This window comes from Colossoma macropomum, unplaced genomic scaffold (assembly GCF_904425465.1).
Source record: "Colossoma macropomum unplaced genomic scaffold, Colossoma_macropomum, whole genome shotgun sequence".
NCBI classification, from domain to species: domain Eukaryota; kingdom Metazoa; phylum Chordata; class Actinopteri; order Characiformes; family Serrasalmidae; genus Colossoma; species Colossoma macropomum.
In genome coordinates this window covers 402926-418867 of record NW_023494817.1, presented here as the reverse complement: position 1 = coordinate 418867, position 15942 = coordinate 402926, and the positions used below count along the sequence as shown (strand labels likewise).

General features: G+C 39.0%; 1 long non-coding RNA gene across 1 annotated transcript; it reads left to right on the top strand.

The window, feature by feature from the left end:
* Window positions 1-1550: 1550 nt before the first annotated feature.
* Window positions 1551-7498, top strand: LOC118800131. Its single transcript, XR_005006180.1, has 5 exons — window positions 1551-1642; window positions 2460-2531; window positions 2810-2878; window positions 7234-7291; window positions 7426-7498. It is a non-coding gene; the product is annotated as an uncharacterized LOC118800131 (long non-coding RNA).
* Window positions 7499-15942: the final 8444 nt, after the last annotated feature.

The following is a 15942-nucleotide window of genomic DNA, read 5'->3' as shown; positions in this document are numbered from 1 at the left end:
ACACCAGTAATTAATAATGCTTATAATAATTCTCACCAAATCCAAAAAATAAAAATTCTTATTCATCAGCAACTTCAACGCTAATCACCACAACTGAGGTCTAAAGTGAACTCAATGGAATTCACAATTCTGAAAACACACTTCATTAAAATAAGACTACTTTGTGTTGAGATTTTTTTTAGAATAACAAAATCATATTTAATTTGGAGATCTCTGGACATCAGGAAAAAATTTAAACAGTAATAAGCCATTACAAACAGTTGATTATCATTCATGGTTGACATTTGAACAGGAAAAATCTTGAGAATCGTGAGAGAATAAACAAGGACACTGGAGTTCTCCCCAAACTGAGCACCTTCCTGCTCTCTGGGCCAGTGAAAGCCTCTATGCCAAGCTTGTCCATTAATAGTGTAACAAAGGAGTAAAGTAAACAGATATGAAATGGAAACGACTTGTGTTGATGTGTCGTTTATGCAGGAAAGTAAAATCTGATCTTATCTGGTCACACTGAGGACGTGTTTGAGAGAAAACTGCAAATGGAATCAGGCCAAAGTTTATCCTAATATGATCTGAACATGAAACACATTTTAATGCAAGCTGTAAACAGCCTGAATGATACAGATTACTGAATTAGTCACATTTTATAAGTGATATGATGAGACATACAATAAACAGACTGAACCAAGCAAACAAAAACAACAAACCTTATTCTCTATGTTCTAGGAACAAACAGCATAACCACATCCACAACTGCTGCAGGAGCTGCAACAACTACTAAAGGTCCATCTGGAGGAACAACTCAAGGTTAATATGAGCTACTAGTGTGGTGCCATCAGATGATCTAGCACTAGATAGGTTGACCTCAGCCATACGTCCCCAGTCCTCTCTCAGGGCCGCCTCCTCCCTCTCGGGGTCCTGCAGCAGAGAGACTGAGCACTGTGTCCTCCTCCCCACACTCGGCAGAACCCCTCGTTCATAGAATTTACTTCACTTCATCCCAAAATTTACTCTAAAAAAAGACCCTCGATGTAATATTCAGTTTTTGCAGTGTGGTCAGCTGATCTGTAACTACGTCCATGACCAGCCGAATGATACGCAAACAGTCCCTAACTTGCGTGAACCTTCTCAGAGTCAGTTTGTGCAATAGAAGATTTATTAGCTTTGGTTTTGCGCATTTCAATGTGCAGAGCAGGATGATTCCAGAAGTACAATGGAAAAAAAAAAGTGGAAAAACATGTATTTTATAAAACTGGTCACATTTGAAGTTGTGCACTTTTGTTTTAAAATACATTAATATTGTTACAACCTGCATGAGAAATTAATAACTTAGCTCCACATGTCTGTCAAACCACCCTGCTGCTCCCCAGTGTGTCTGTTCTCAAAAATTTTGGTCTGTTGTCTTTTTAAGCTGGAAAATGACTCTGGCAGCCATGGTTTGATTTTAATAGTATTTTTCATACATGAGTCATTTAAAAAGGGAACTTATAATAAACATCCTCAGTGTGAAGACGTGAATGGATCCTGAGAGGTGATCTTGTGTTTTTATTTTCAGTTCTGTGGAAAGTCTTGATCATAGCAGTGAGCTGTCTGGTTGCTGTGGCGCTGGTTCTGTTCTCATGGAGATGTTTCTACAAAAGGAAAGGTGATGTTTTTTATTGCACTATTTATTTATTACTACTTTTGCACTATATTTTATTGTGCTATTTCAAATGGGGTTTCTTGCATATATATTCTTGCATACTTCAATGTGCGCAGCAGGGGGACTCCTGGGGTCATATTACAGAAACGTCTGAAATCTTATCTGTTTAGTCACCATGACAACTTCAGTACAGACTGAATGTAGGACAGAAGCTATTACAGATCCTAACTTCATAATCTCATCATTGCATTACATTTATCTACACTAAAAAAAAACAGTTGTTAAGAAACAGACATGACAGTTGATTGTCAACATCAGTAAAATAAGTTAAGATTTCTTAACTGGAGATAAGATGCTGCAAGATAAGACTCTTAAATTAAGATCAGATTTGCTTCTGTAATACGAATGAGAAAAATCTTATCTTGACCTGTCAGATTCTGTAATACGGCCCCAGGAGCACAAGTGGATGACACTGCAGTGCAAAAGTATAAAATACTGTATTTTGTATTAACTTAATTCTCAAAAAAAGAAGCAAACTGAAAGGAAAAGTGTTGCTGTTACAAATTTTATTCATATGGAAATTGGGACACATTTGTATTGAGTAAAATTAGTAGACTTTTTTCTATTGGAGAATGTGTGCACACCTTATTACACTCTTCTAGAGCGGTTCAGAACCTGTCAGTGGTTCGTGGTCATTTGTAAACCTTATTTGTGAGGTTATCTGTAATTCCATGGTTTTGCTGTAAATAACCCTTTTGGTGTCTTTGACTTTTTCAAAGAGCCGTATTTACAGTGTAATTTCTGCTCTGTGTCTCTGCAGCGTACCCTGTTACACAAGATCAGGAGCACGTCTATTATACCATTAATGACAACACACCAACCTCACAACCTGGTGAGTAATAGTTATTTATTTATTTATTTATCAAATGATTTTTATAATTAGATGAGTTTATTTTATTTGTGCTGATACTGTTGATGTTGATCAGTGTGAGTGACCACAGTATTTAAACTAGCCTGCCCCTTGCAGTGAGTCTTCAGTGGGGCTTTTTGTTGCTGCTGACAGTAAATTATGAAAAGTGGAAATAATTAATATAAAATTATTTATATGTTGTGTATCACACTGATAATATTCAACAAATGATCGTCAATCATGCTGTATTTCTCTATTAGCAGGTGACCAACAAAGGACAAAGGAACCCATCTACTACCTGGCAACTCATCCAGGAGTCCAGATCACAGGTAAACCCACTGCAGTACTTTCTAGGAGTCCATCTAGTGGTTTATGCTCAGATTTGCATTCAGTATTTACATTTATTATTATACAACCAACTATGCAATTAGAGTTGATGTCAGACTTTGGAATGTTTTTCAGCATTTTGACTTTTTTATTTGAGATCTGCAGCTTAGTATACAAACGTCAACTGGTCAATTTGGACAAAACTTGAAAGGTGCCTGACCAATAATCATGACATATGAAGGACTTCTGATAAACTCAGTGCGTTTACATGCAATCAGTGATTATCATAATCAGATTTCTGCAGTTATCCGATTATTCAAATGGTCATGTAAACACCATACTCCAGTCTAGATTAAATCTGATTAAGAAATCTGATAAAGAGGCTGGATTTAGCTCAGTAATCAGATTTCTCAGTGCTGTAAACTCTTACTCAGATTTCTTTCAGATTTCTCAGTCTGAGCATGTGTGAAAACAGACGGCGGTACTGGAAATAAGCGAGAAGCTTTGCCACTTTGGGGTGACGCTGAAACTGACTACATGCTTGACAAAATGAAGGATTTAAATATTCTTCATATTCTAGATGATGTTTGTTCATATTTTTGGGTAAAGTGGCTCGATGTTTTACAAAAGCCACAGCATGAAGTTTGAGTTTTACGTTATGTTTACGTCACGTCTTCTGAGAGTTTATTGGCTGGTTGTAAAGCAGAAATCTCATTACTGTCTGACTCATGTAGACCTGGAATTTTCCCATTATCTGATTAAGTGCATATAAACGTGTTGATCAGATTACTGACAAAATCTGACTTTCTGCAGTTATCAGATTAAGTACATGTAAAAGCACTCTGTCTCCCTATTATCTTTCATCTGTCTGAGGAAAAAGTCTCGCGCATTAGACCTCCCTGAACTAATTCATGCTCGCCTCCTTTTTTAATGGATATAAAGTGCAGGAAAGAGCCAGTAAACCGATGAAGTGAAAGTACCAAGTACATCCTAATCTCATGAAAACAGTTAAGGCAACACTACGTAGGATTTGGGGATTTGGAGACCTCTCTGGTGGAAATATGTAATTGCATGCAATGTGTAGAACAACATTTTGTAATGTCTGTCGCACTTAGGACCCCCACAAGTGAATGGATCTGACTTTGAGAGTGCACTGAAAGAATATTTGAAGACAACTCCGTCTAAACTTGAAGGAGTGTCTTCTGAGGATGAGAGTGAATTATCTACTATTGTATCCTCTATCATATTTTCAGCAGTATAGTGTCGATTTTGAGATTATTTCAGACCTAAACATCGTCAAACCTTTAATTTGAAAAGACATACAGCGTGGTCTGAAAATCTTCAAAATCCGTCCCCTTACCTGATTTTTCAGGCTTTACAGGGCGACTCGCAGCAGCGCACACTCACCATATTTCAGTGTGTTCTTTATTCTCCTGCTAATGCTACTTATATTCTTTTTAACAAAAGGTATTACTTATCGCTGCTTTAATTACGTTAATATTAGTGTTTCCTCTAAAGCTCCTTTCAGACATGCATTCCTACCTGTGATGGTAGTTAAATGAGAAGGTGTTCAGAATGAACAGAAGCTCATATGTTAATGTGACATACATTAGCATGTAAAGTTTAGCTGCCAAAGTAAAACATTTCTGAAATGCAGTTTTCTGGTTTAGTTGTGACCCACCCTGCATGTGTCAGGTCTTTACTGCACAAACGCTACGCTACATGGCCAGCAAACGCATGTGTGGGACACATTTGATTTTACAGTCTGGTTTTCAGTTCAAATTAAAATAAAACAATTTAGTGAGCTCAACAACTTTGCAATTAACTTAACCTGTTTGTTTAAAACGTATTGTATTCTATCTATTGCCAGGTGTTTGAACAAAAACAGTTGAACTAATCTTATGATTTTGATCTGATGAAGTTAAAATGGAAGTAAATAATTAAATTAAAAACAAAACACCCACACCCACACACACCCACACACACACACACACACACACACACACACACACACACACCCCACTTTTTTGCCCACTATAGTTACCCTATTTTAATTAATCATTGTAGGTTTGGAAACCCTGAATTAAATTAATAAAACTCTTAAAACCCCTGCATAAAAGCCACATAGCAAAGCAAAACATGAGTGATTCATTTGGTTTTATAGTGGGGTTTTCAGCTGAAGTGAGAGAAAAAAAAGCTGCGTGTGTATGTCTCTGTACATGATTCAAAAATTAAGAAATTATTGCCCAATAATGCTGTGGGTTTCACATCCCATTTACCAGAAACACACGCATCCCAGTTACACACACACACACACACACACACCCCAGTTAAAATATAGTTTAAGACGTGAGAAGCTCGAGCATTACAGGTTAAAAATAGCCCTCATCCACCAAGTAGACATTGTCAAATGTCGGTTAGGTAGACATCACAGCAGAATCAGAATCAAGCTTTATTGGCCAGGTTTGATTACACATACAAGGAATTTGGTTTTGGCTACAGGAGCTCACAGTGCACAGTACCAGACACAGTTTACATGTAGAGAATACAATAAAATAAAATACAATAAAATAAAAGATAATACATGCATTCCTACCATCACTCACACACACACACACACACACACACACACACACACACACACACACACACACACACCCACACACACACCCACACACCCCCCTACCTGTAACCTTTACATTGCAGAGTATGTGTCTTATTAAAGTGCTGAGTGCAGCAGCAGTTAAAGGGTTTATAGTGGCAAAGAAAGGGATCAGTGAGGTAACAGTCCAATAAGTGGGGTAATAAGGCAGGTAAGATAAGATGTTTGTGTTTTAGAGTAGCATGTTGAACATATTTCCCCATAAATACTTTCAAAACATAAAATCATTGTTACACTAAACTGTTGGCTTGTATACCTTGTCTTTGTGACTGAATGTAATAAAATAGCCAAATAATTTTTCAGCATTTGAAAAAACCTTAGTCGTCATCATCATCAATATGTACATCATCATCATCATCATCAATTGCTGCACCAGTTAGTAGAGGTCTGCACTACTGTGCATTCCTGCAGGACCCACAGGACACAACACAATATCCTGCGGCACGGGCCTAATTTTCAGTGTTGCTCGAAGGAGCGGGTGGGAAATTCAGACCCCTTCAGGCGGGAGCGGGCAGATGCATGCATATAGAGAAATCCTGGAAATTAATGAATAGCCTAAATAAAGTAGAACGATCACTTTTGCTTTCAAACACGCTGAGTCCCAGACGCTGCGGTGTTTAGACAACAGACCTGGAGCCGTTTCTTTGTGTCACACGGCAAATTACACTGAAATAAGCCATGAAAATTAAACAGAAGACCATCTAAAACCCCACACAACACAGTGTCTTTATGTAATTCATGACGAAATACTAGTTAAACATTGTGCTGCAAACAGATTTCCTGGTTGGTCCATCAGACTTAAAACTTTTGCCCAAGTCAGAATGCTGTTGAGGACAAACAAACATACTGTGTACATTTATAAATGATTTTTCATTGAGCAGAAAGACTAACATGACCTTTTATCCATCTGAAAACAGGAATGTCTGTAGATCTTTCTCACTGCTCCACAGCTCAAACACTGGGTGTATGAAAGGCCAGTGCGTTCAGTTGTAGCGCTTGTGCTGCCGCATCACTCACATTATACAGAAGCAGCATGTGTGAATCAGGCGTTCAGATGAGCCTTCAGTTTGACGGCCACAGCTGCCCATCAGAACACCAAAAATAACCGCTCTGTGGTTTCCTGCTTTGTGATGAAGTTACTTACAGTCAGCCTGATGACCATGACTGCTGTGTTATTTCAGCAGAGGATAATGTGTTTGTAATTAGACTGTGTCAGATATTGAAGGTCAGTTTGCCTTGACAGAACTACATAGGCAGGAGCAGGACAAATGATTCAGATTTTCTGCGGGAGCGGGACTGAAAAAACAGTCCTGTGCAGACCTCTACCAGTTAGTTCTAGTGTTAGCTCATCTGAAGTACCAGCCTATGTTACTCAAATATGAAAGCCTTCTGGTTTAACTCAGTGACAAAGATCCGCAGCTATTTTTATTAATAGTGTTTTTAAAAATACATCTGTTTGTTGCTATTTTGTCATATCGACTTATGAAACTTACCAATGTGGCAGTTTACCATCTGTGTAATATGAGTAAGAACTATGACAGCAGTTCTCAGCCAAAGCCCTTTTTTCTGTTCCTCCCAGAGTTCATGAACTCTTATGGATCCTCAAATATTCCTGTATTTACTTTTGTTTGAAAGCTGCTGAATCTCTGAAACAAAATCAGTCAAAATTCCTTCCTTTTCCCCTGCTTTAAACAGATACCCAGCAGAGCGTGTATGAGGCCATATAACAACCCCATAACACCCAACACCGAAGGTAAACACACAAAACTCACTGCAGTGTTTTCTGATTGTTTGATATTACATTGGATCATCTTAAATTACTCAATTTAAAATACTGTCTGAGTTGACAAGTTCTAAAAAGTTTAATTATTTTTATTTCTAAATCAGGAACGAGTTGAACAGCTATGTGCACAAACAAAGAAGCCAACAGAATAAACTCTGGATTTTGCACTCACTCCATTACTGCTCTGTAATGACCTCTTGTTTTATGTCAGTCTGTTGTGTTGTTAGAGTTTTGTAAAATGATATACAATGCTCAGAGTTATATTTTATAAATATGCAAAATTCAGTTTCCTGCTAGATCTATTAACATTCAGAAATGTTAACTCTGTTTTAATTTATTGTTATTTAAAACCAGATGTTATTTGTGTGTATGAGCACCAAACCTGACTCACCTCATCAGCTAACTATAAGTAGAATCAACTGGAAAACTTACTCATACAAGGAACTTTTAAATGAGGCTTTGTAAGTGATTTGGTCACCCAAATAAAAATGTAGATCTTTAATTCAAATCAAGTTTTTTTTTCCTCATTCTTTATTATTAAGCTTTGCCATTTTGTGTCAAAATTTGCAATATTTACAATTTCATTGCCTTCAGTTTCGCTATGATAGCAGAGCATGAACTGGGGGAGGCGCTGCTGCTCTAACCCAGCACTACCTCCACTGAACTTCCAGAGATTTGCTTGCATAACAGAAGAGAAGCAGGTGTAACAGAGCTAAAACAAAAAGAAAAGAATTAATAATAATAATAATAATAATAATAATAATAATAATAGTCCTTAGTTGTGTGAATTCTTCCAAAGTTATTGTTCATAAGAAATCATTTTTGTTTACATGTTACTTTAAGCTAAATTGTTTTATATTTCATTTTTCAAAAAACACTGATTCTTGCTATGTTAATACGCTTTGCACTATGCTGGAGGTAAGTTATGTAGAAAAAGCTCTGTGAATAATCTCATATTTTAGGAAGCTCTATGTACTTCTGAGATAAATGTTTGCAAGCACCCTCTGTAATAACAGTCATATCGTTTATGTGCTGCGTTTTGTACAAGTATTAGCGCATATTTAACCGAATTTAATATTTTAATTCCCGACGGACCTACCGGCGGTGTTCTATGCAGACGGCATCGGTTTTTGGCGCCAGTTGGGGAATGAGCTAGAAAATGTGCTTAAACTTCCGTTTTCCTTTCCTTTTCTCACTCTTATAGAGCTATGGGCAGTTGCAGCAAACAATGTTGAAACGGATTGTCTATGTATGTGTGTGTGTGTGTGTGTGTGTGTATGCAGGTATATTGTAGTCATTTTGTCTTGGAATTAGTTGTAAAAAATGTATTCTGTGTGTTCTGTGAAGCTTCAGAAAGACCTCCCTCTCTGTGCTAGCTACAGTTCGTCCACTATACGATCACATAACTAAATGTACTAGCTAAGCTGTATATTGTTTTTACTTTATTATATTTTATGAGCAAATGTGTACTAGTAGTTACCCCCAGCAGCGCTTTGCACTATGCTGGAGAGCTATGGGCAGTTGCAGCAAACATAATGTTGAAACGGATTGTGTGTGTATGCAGGAACGATAAAGACACAGGCAGAGAGGGAAGCCATTGAGTCAGCCGTTTTCTGTGCGTCCATCCTTTTAATGCGAGCTTTCCGGTAACACCTACCGTTACACAGGGAATCCTCTGCTGTTTAGTAGTGATGGGCAAATGATACCGAGACTTCAGAGCTTGTGTCGAGAAATCCAAGAAGTCGTTTATGAAGCGCGTATCGAGGCTTGCTTCCTTAAGGGCGAGGGACGTCACTGATGACGTCTGAAGCCTCGCTGGTTCAGGCAGTGGTTCGAGTTTTGGCGTGATTTATGAACATATACAAAGCGCAAAGGATCCCCGCAAAATTTGCGTGTTAGTGTTCGTGTTGGAGTTTCGCCAATTTTGCCAACTGTGACATAGAGGAACTTGTTTTCATGGAGCCTGGTAAGAGGAGAAGAATTTCCCCTGTATGGCAACACTTTGAGCAGATCTCTCCCAATAAGGTATTACACATAATTTGCCTGAATATAATGCAATGTGTTACTACTATAATATTCACAAGTCGTTTCTTTCATTCAAAGGTGAAGTGTTTGTTGTGTGCCAAGCAACTGGGGTACAACACCTCATCTATGCTGAGGCATTATCGGGCCTGTCATGAAAATAGTGAGGGGAATGGAGTTGGACCAGCCAAGGTGGGTATGCTTTTCCATTTTTCATATTTGTTTATCAACCATGATAATGACATTGACAATACTAATACTATATTCATCATACACATCACAAAATAAAAACAAACAAAAACAACCATTGCACATGTTCATGTAATTACTTAAGACATGCAAATACTGTAATTAAACCATAACCTAATTTTACTTTTGCACAGTTAACATTATTATGCACATGTAAAATGTGTATATACTGTACATACATATTTATATATTGCATTATCCTCTGTACCTTACATGCTATTTGCAATTCGGATTGGATGCTTACGTGAATTTCATTGGTGAGTACTGTACTTTTCAATGACAAAGTTTAATCTAATCTTTACAAGGCAGTGACCAGAAAGGAGGAGCTGGATGAGGCTTTGGTCTCCGTGATTGTTAAAAGACACACAGCCATTCAGCATAGTTGAGGATAAAGGCTTCAGGGACTTTGTAGCTAAATTGGATCCAACCTATGTTCTCCCAACTAGGAAGGCATGTGTGATGACATGGATAAAGTACTGAAATACTTCAGTACTATTAAAGTAGTACTGAAATAAATAATCATTATTTTCTACCTTCCCTTTAGGCTGTAAAGGCCATGGCTGAGGCTAAATATCAACAAGAGAAAGAGAAGGCGAAAGCTGAGGTCCAGAAAGTCCCTGCAGTGAGTTTGACAGCAGGCATGTGGACATCTCCCAGTATGGATGCCTACTTGGCTGTAACCTGCCATTTTATAGATCACAACACATGTCTGAAGTCTACACTACTTAGTGTAGTGAAATTCCCGCAGGCACACACAGCTGAAAATTTGGCCTGTGTGAAATCCTCCCTCATGGAACAATGGGGAATAAAATCAAAAGTCACATATCTTGTTACTGATGGCGCATCTAACATGATTGCCTGTGGCAGGAACCTGAAGCTGCGCCATGCAGTCTGCATTGCTCACACCCTGAATCTAGTCGTTAAAAAGGCTCTTGAACTAAGCCCAGTGCTGTCCACCATTCGTACAAAGGCAAGGAAGCAGGTGGGCTATTTTAGGAGCAGCACAACTGCCAAAGTCAGTAATATTTATTTTCATATTTGTTTACACATTGTTTTATATTGCTACATATGTAACATTCACTTTATCTTTAAAGGAGAAGCTGGACCTTGTTCAAGAGCAGATGGGAAAACCAAAAAAGAAACTGATTCAGGAGGTTGAAACAGGTGGAACAGCACATTTCAAATGGTGGAGCGAGTAGCAGAACTCAGGGAGCCTGTGGGGGCAGCTTTGGCTGGCTTACAAACTGACATTCCTGCACTGACCTCTGATGACTACAATAATATTTGTGGGTGCCTGTCTATACTGTCTCATTTTCACGAGGCTACTATGGAGCTGTCAGAGGAGAAAAAGGTATCTGGCTCCAAAGTGGTGCCATTATTGAAAATGGTTGAAAAGATGCTCCAGGAAGAGTCAGCAAAGGCAACGGTCCCAGTAGCTAGGGAACTGGGAGAGCATCTCATCAGGCTCCTTAGGGAAAAGCTTGACAAAGTCCAAAGCATGAGCGTTATGTCACTGGCAACACTACTAGACCCAAGATACAAATCACTTGGCTTCTTTAGCCCTACAAAGGCAGATGAAGCAATAAAACGACTCACCTTTGAATGTGCCAATGTAATCTCACATTCATCTCCAGCTGCAGCTTCAACATCACAGGATGCCGTAGCTGAAAGACCTGGTCAGTATTTTTGCTTTGGTTTAAAGTCAATTTTGGAATTATGTCCTCATTTATATTATCAGTTTTTGCTTCTCAGGAAACAAACTGTGGTTTCATTTAGATACCATGGTCACTGAGTCCAGAAGAATTCACAGCGTCACAGCTGATGCCACAGTTGAAGTGCAGAGATACCTGGCAGAACGAAACATCGGCAGAACAGAGGATCCCCTTGAGTACTGGGAGAGGCAGAGGTGCATATATCCAAGCCTATACAAGCTTGCTGTGGGATACTTGTGCACCCCTGCCTCCTCAGTACCATGTGAAAGGGTTTTTTCTACCATCACCCCACAATCACTGTCTCATCTCTTGAAAGCACTGCAACAGTTTTAACATAAACATCTCATGTCCTATTGGATTTATTTATTGACTGAAATCATAGTGGAAAGTTTTTTGACCTCTATTACCATAACCCACACATTAATCAAAAACAGACTAGATGAACAAATGAATGAACCACAGAAAATCAAATTAAGGTGTTTTATTCTTGGCAGTGATTATTCCCATACTGACAATGTTGCAAGACAGCCAAGAGACCATCACAAATAGTTGAAATGACAAAGGTTTTAACCAGCAGGGGGGGGTTGTGTGCACATGAAGCTTCAAGAAATGAACCTTTTTTGAACCAGCTGGATGGAATGCTTCAAGGCTTCATGAGGCTTCATCTGGCCATCACTACTGTTTAGTGTTGAAGAAAAAAGTAACCCCTGGCTCAGCCATTCATATCAGAACTTATATCTAAGCCAGTTATATCAGAGCTAGGGCAGTAGCTCTGGTAGATCTTTCTCTGAAAACTAAAGATAGTTGGCAACCTCTGAAGATGAACCACCTCTGAACCACCGATGTAGTGATTAGTGGTCTGAGGAAAAGGCAAATGAAGGGAACACTGAAAGCAGTGCACTCAAACAAAGGCTGAGATAGAAAAGTAAAATAAAAGATAATCAGAAAACAAGACACTTCCACTGTAATGAGGAAGATCAGTTATGTTTCACCTGTTTGTTCTTCTTAGAACAATCTCTTTTTGTATGACTTGAAGCTGTTTTTTGTTCAAACCTTCTTTTTGGGTTTTAAATAGTGTTGGGCCAATTTCTCTCTTTTCTTTTCCTTTTGTCTAGCCTAGTCTAGTCTAGTCTAGTCTAGTCTAGACACTCACCTGGGCTAAGTACCGTACCAGTCACCCCTCTACAAAGGTGTGACAAAGAGCTGCTGTTTGCCACAGCCTTAAGTAGTGGAGTCCACAGGTGAGCCAGTTTGGGCCTAATCAACCTGAGGGCTTCTGGGAATTAGAGTTCCCTGAACTTATGGTGCCTCACTGCCCGTCTCCCTCTGCTGGCGGCCGGCGGCGCAGGCTGGGCCTTTACAGTATGCCCCTTATTTATAGCTGATGAAAAGTTGAACACTTTAAAATAATAGTATAAATCACTGTCTGCACCCATTCAGTTTCACAGAACAGACAAATCTTAAAGGTCTTATATAGCATTGAATTTAACCTTCTTCATGAATCCAGGAATCAAATCAGGGAGCTCAGCCTTGCGTCTGGAAGTAGACTTTATTTCTGTATGCACACATTTATTCACAGACAGACAACAAGCTGAGCCACAGAACATTGTAGGAGTCAAGTTTAAATAGGTGGACTGATACCAAGATTAGGCATAGCCAATACATCACAGAGCAACAGAAAACAGAAGTGGCCATATAGGGACAGGCAAGAAGGACAGAACAGAACAGGATGTCCACACAGATCACATACACATTACAACACATTACACATAATGCTAAATATAAGAATACAGTACATAATCATCTCCTCAATACAAACTAGGTAAAATAAGAATATTTATGAGATCACGTCTAATGTGAGATCCTCCCAGTTTTTTTTAATCTACACATGCGAGTCAGTCGTGTCAACTGGGGATGTGGGTTATACAGCGTCAGAGACCACAAAATCAAGGCTATTAAAGATTAACAACTTCACAGTTTGATGCAAGTGTGATTATTTAAGCAGGCAGTTAGCGCCATGCTAATTTGAGGCCATACACTTCCTTTACTTGTTAGCTACATTAGCCTTGTGGCCTTTACTTTCAGCCCTGCCCAATGATACAATTAAAGAAGAAAGCTTTAGGCAGTAAATAAATCTTGGCTGATCAATGAATTTGAGGTGGGGTGCTGGGGTTAGGGGTGCACTATTGCTTAAAGCAGGGGTGTCCCATTTTATCCACAAAGGGCTGCAGGTTTTTACTCCAAACAAGCTGAAGCTCAACTGATTCTACTTGATTAATCAGTCAGTCTTGAAGCATACAGTGCAACAAAACAGTGTTCTTCCAGAGCCTTTGTGCAGCATTCAGGATGGGCTCTGCACAAGTGTTTACAAGACCAAACAGTACGAGACCAAGAAATACAGTTGAATGCAAAAGTTGGGCAACTCTGGCCAAATAACATTTCGAGGCAAAAAGAATTAAACAAAACATCTTCAGAAATTATGCGATTTATTATTTCAAACATTTTTTTTCTGCAAATGTAATGCAAAGTTACGTTATATATGATTGCATTAAAAAGTAGAAATAAATAAAACAGTAATTGTGCAAATGTTTGGTTGATCTACTAAGTCAGGCCTAGTAACACCTCTCCTGTAGCAGACGTCACAGCTTGCAAATGTTTTTTGTGGCTTTTAATTCAATTTTTGTTTTTTGAAGAAGTTAAAGGTGTGGAATTCATTCTTCTGTCTACCTGTGCAGTGTTTCCTGGGTCACTGACTGCCACACAACCCCAAAGCATAATAGATCCACCCCGGATTTAACAGTTGTCAAGGTGCTCTCTTCATCAAATGCTGCTCCTTTTTGTCTCCAAACACACCTGTAGTGATTGTGGCCAAAGAGTTTAATTTTTACTTCACCAGTCAACAGAACTTGTTTCCAAATGCCTCTGGCTGATCTAGTTGTTGTTTTTTTTCATGACTGTTCCATGCAGTTTATTTTTGTTCAATAACACTGCACAGCAGAACGCTGCACCGCCACTCTTTTATCAACAAATCCTTCCTAAAGGTCCTTTGCTGTCATGTGGGTTTTGCTTTGCCTTTCTTGTCAGCGAACAAGCAGTTCTATCTGAGAACTGAGTTTACTTAGCCTTCTAGATCTTGCCTTGACCTTCACAGTTTCCCTTGACTGCCATTTCTTAATGACAATTCAGACAATGGAAACTGTGAGCTGGAAGCTCTTTGAAATCTTGTACAGGATTTTTGGGTCAGTCGGAGTCGACAGTTGGAGAGAGAGTTGAGTCATGTTTGAGGGGCGCAGACTCAGATTTTTGGCCTCCTGATCTCGTTTTAGACCAGTTAGATTTTTTCAACCCAACTCTGAGTGAAATCTAGTGCAAACTGATCAACGACTCATATGTTAAACATGTTAACCTGCTGCTTCTTTACTGCATCAGTGCAGTGCATTCAGTCTCCCAAAAAATCTGCAGAAACCAGTAAAACAGTGTGAGACACCCAGTCTTTATAATTCTGTTCAGACTTTAAAAGTCGCGTAATGAACCCAGGGCTTTAGGGGAACCCATGGCTGTTGAGTGTTAGCACAAGGTTTGAAGAGTCAGAGACTTTATTATGCTCTATAATTGTCATCAACTGACAGATCCCAATGACATTTAACATATGGTACAACATTACACACTTAATAATATTAACATTTGAAGACAAAGTTTGCAGAAGTGGTTTACTACTTTTCATATAAAAAAAATCCACAAAACATATAATTAGGCACTTACTTATATATCATTGGCCACTTTATCAAAAACATCTTCAATATGGATGCACAATTAAAGACTGTAGTCCATCTGCACATTTTATCAGCCTCCCTCTACCCTGTTTATCAATGGAAAGGGACCACTATTGTACCACAACTGATCATAAAACTCTCTGCATCAATTTCTGAATGTGTAAGGCATTCCAAATCTGCTTAGCAACCGTTGTTGTCCACCTCGGTCAATCGGTCATGCAGCATATGGATATAATTTAAATTTGAAGCTCCAGTTGTGGGCAAAAGATGGAGTGCCTGGAGCACTTTGATGTGAAGGCTGATAAAGTAGAGTGGGTTTTCTACAAATTTCCAAAGCCAAGCATAGTTTGGCCCTGTGTTTAGCCCTAAATGTCAAGACCCAACCTTTCTATTTGTGGTTGAGGTGGATGCCTTGGAGTCTGGCACAGGAGTTATACTGTCCCAGGGTGTGGGCAGTCCTCCCAGGTTGCACCCTTGTGGCCTTTATTCAAGGAAACGAACTGATACTGAGAATAATCATTTTGCTATGTCAAATAGGGAACTGTTTGTCATGAAAGCAGCATTTGAGGTGGAGACGCTGGTTAAAGGGGGCCCAGCATTTCCAGTTATAAAAACCATAAGAACCTAGAATATATCAGTGAGGTCAAACACATGAACCATCTACCATCTACACAGAGTGAAAAAGTGAAGAAGTTCATTTTAGACTGTCGCTTCTGCTGATTTCAAGCCCACACTTCTGTACTGACGTGCATGTGAATTGTAAAAGGAGGAAACTGTCAGAGGAAGAAGAAACAGGGTTTTTATTCTTCTATGAAAGCGTGACAGACGGCAGTTCCTTTAGTTGGCTCATCAAACCAAAGCCAGA